At 39.5% G+C, this 3,015-nt stretch overlaps 1 pseudogene; it reads right to left on the reverse strand.

The window, feature by feature from the left end:
* Positions 1–2,034: 2,034 nt before the first annotated feature.
* LOC100347063 (histone H4-like) lies at positions 2,035–2,346 on the reverse strand (annotated as a pseudogene).
* Positions 2,347–3,015: the final 669 nt, after the last annotated feature.

Here is a 3,015-nt window from a genome sequence, read left to right on the forward strand (position 1 = left end):
GGACACTAACCCACTGTTGGTGGGAATGCAAACTGGTTAAGCCACTATGGAAGTCAGTCTGGAGATTCCTCAGAAACCTGAATATAACCCTACCATTCAACCCAGACATCCCACTCCTTGGAGTTTACCCAAAGGAAATTAAATTGGCAAACAAACAAGCTGTCTGCACCTTAATGTTTATTGCAGCTCAATTCACAATAGCTAAGACCTGGAACCAACCCAAATGCCCATCAACAGTAGACTGGATAAAGAAATTATGGGATATGTACTCTATAAATACTATACAGCAGTCAAAAACAATGAAACCCAGTCATTTGCAACAAGATGGAGGAATCTGGAAAACATCATGCTGAGTGAATTAAGCCAGTCCCAAAGGGACAAATATCATATGGTCTCCCTGATTGGCAACAACTGAGCACCAAAGGGGAAACCTGTTGAATTGAAATGGACACTATGAGAAACAGTGACTTGATCAGCTCTTGTCCTGATGGTTGATGTACAATGTAATAGCTTATCCATGTTAGTATTTTTTTTGTTCTAGTACTATTGGTTGAACTCTGTAATTAACACACATTTATTCTTAGGTATTTAAATTTTAACTGAAAAGTGATCCCTCTTAGGAATTTGGAAAACATTATGCTGAGTGAAATAATCCAGTCCCAAAGGCACTAATATCATATGTTCTCCCTGATGGTGACAACTAACCGAGCACCAAAAAGGAAACCTGTTGAAGTGAAATGAACACTATGAGAAATGGTGACTTGATCAGCCCTTGACCTGACTGTTGATGAACAACTTAATACTTTATCTCTCTTAGTATTTTTTATGTTTGTTCTACTTAATACATTTGTTTGAATACTATAATCAATACATAGTTATTCTTAAGTGTTGAAACTTAACTGAAAAGTGATCACTGTTAAATATAAGAGTGGGAATAAGAGAGGGAAGAGATGTGCAATTTGGGACATGCTCAAGCTGACTTTCCCCAAATGGTAGAGTTAGAAACATACCAGGGGATTCCAATTCAATCCCATCAAGGTGGCATGTACCAATGCCATCTCACTAGTCCCGGTGATCAATTTCTGTTCACAATTGATCATAATGATAGGGCTAAGAGCCAAAGGGATCACATAAACAAGACTAGTGTCTGCAAACACTAGCTGATAGAATAAAAAATGGAGAGAATGATCCAACATGGGAAGTGAGATACACAGCAGACCCATAGAATGGCAGATGTCCTAAACAGCACTCTGGCCTCAGAATCAGCCCTTAAGGCATGCGGATCTGGCTGAAAAGCCCATGAGAGTATTTCAGGCATGGAAAGCCAAGACACTCTGGCAAAAAAAAAAAAAAAAAAAAAAATCTAAATGAAAGATGTCCGTGAGTGAGATCCCAGTGGAAAGTACAGGTTATCAAAGAAGGCGGTACCTTTCTCTGAAGGGAGGAGAGAACTTCCATTCTGACTGCAACCTTGCCTAAATATGATCAGAGTCGGTGAAATCAAAAGGCTTCCATAGCCTTGGCAACTCATGACAAGAGCCTAGGCTGATTACTGATGCCATAAACAAGAGTGTCAATTTGTTAAGTCAACAACAGGAGTCACTGTGCACTTACTCCTCATGTAGGATCTCTGTCCTTAATGTGCTGTACAGTGTGATTTAATGCTATAACTAGTACTCAAACAGTATTATTCACTTTGTGTTTCTATGTGGGTGCAAACTGTTGAAATCTTTACTTAATATATGCTAAACTGATCTTCTGTATATAAAGAGAATTGAAAATAAATCTTGATGTGAATGGAAAGGGAGAGGAAGTGGGAAAGGGGAGGGTTTCGGGTGGGAGGGAAAGTTATGGGGGGTAAGCCATTGTACTCCATAAGATGTACTTTGGAAATTTATATTCATTAAATAAAAGTTAAAAAAATTATAAGCCAAAATAAAAACAAAATAAAAAAATAAAAAAAATGGGAGTGCAAATAACTCAATGGTCCTGTAAAGGACCTTTGTTCTATAATTTCAGATTGCAATGTAAAACTTAGCCACCAAAACCATAGAGGTTGCAGCCAAGGTGCTTGAGCATGTTGACCACATCCATGACCTTGACTATCTTGCACTTGGCATAGTCCATGTAGGTAATGGCGTCCCAGATCATATTCTCCAGGAAGATCTTGAGTATGCAGTGGGTCTCTTTATAGATGAGGCCTGAGATTCACTTGGTGCCACCATGGTGAGCCAAAGAGCAGATGGCATGCTTGGTGATGCCCTGGATGTTATCCCAGAGAATTTTGTGGTGGCACTTGGCACATCCCTTGCACAAGCCCTTCATGCCTTTTCCACAACCAGGCATGTTGCATAGCTCCTGAACCCAACTAGAGAGTAGCCCTCAATTTTTTTGACTTTCTTAAAGTGATGTTTTCACAAGGTCACAACTCAACAAAATCTTAAGGAAAGACAGGGAACTCCACTTTGGGAAATCATTCTGGTATAATTCATGCAAGACATTGATTCATGAATGTCAGTAAGAATAATTCAGAAAAATACATTTTATTAGTCAATAGGAGGTGGGAAGAATGTTACAGAAATCTTAAAATTTGTTTGAGAAACAGAGACAAAGAGATAAAGGGAGTGAGAGGTTGAGTTCATGTTCACTGATTCTCTACTCAAATTCCGGCAACAACTGAGGCTGGGCCCAATGCCAAGATCCAGGAGTTGAGAATGCAATCCAGGTCACCCAAATGGATTGCAGGAAACAAATTAGTCAAGAAATCACCACTGCCTCCCAGGTTCTGCCTTATCAGGAGACTTGATTCAGGAACCAGAGCCATGAATCAAACCTAGGTACTTCAATGTGGGATGCAGGCATCTTTATCATTATCCTAACTGGATTTCCATAGAGTATTTTTAATGTCATGTTTCCCCACATGTAGAACTCCCTGTCTCAGGCCCTTCTCTAAGGGTTACAACACAAAAAATAGTTGATAGACCTGAGAAAACCCCACTCATCGTGTAGACCTTG

Source organism: Oryctolagus cuniculus, chromosome 14 (assembly GCF_051225735.1).
Source record: "Oryctolagus cuniculus isolate XC-2025 breed Fujian yellow rabbit chromosome 14, ASM5122573v1, whole genome shotgun sequence".
In the NCBI taxonomy this organism is placed as follows: Eukaryota; Metazoa; Chordata; class Mammalia; order Lagomorpha; family Leporidae; genus Oryctolagus; species Oryctolagus cuniculus.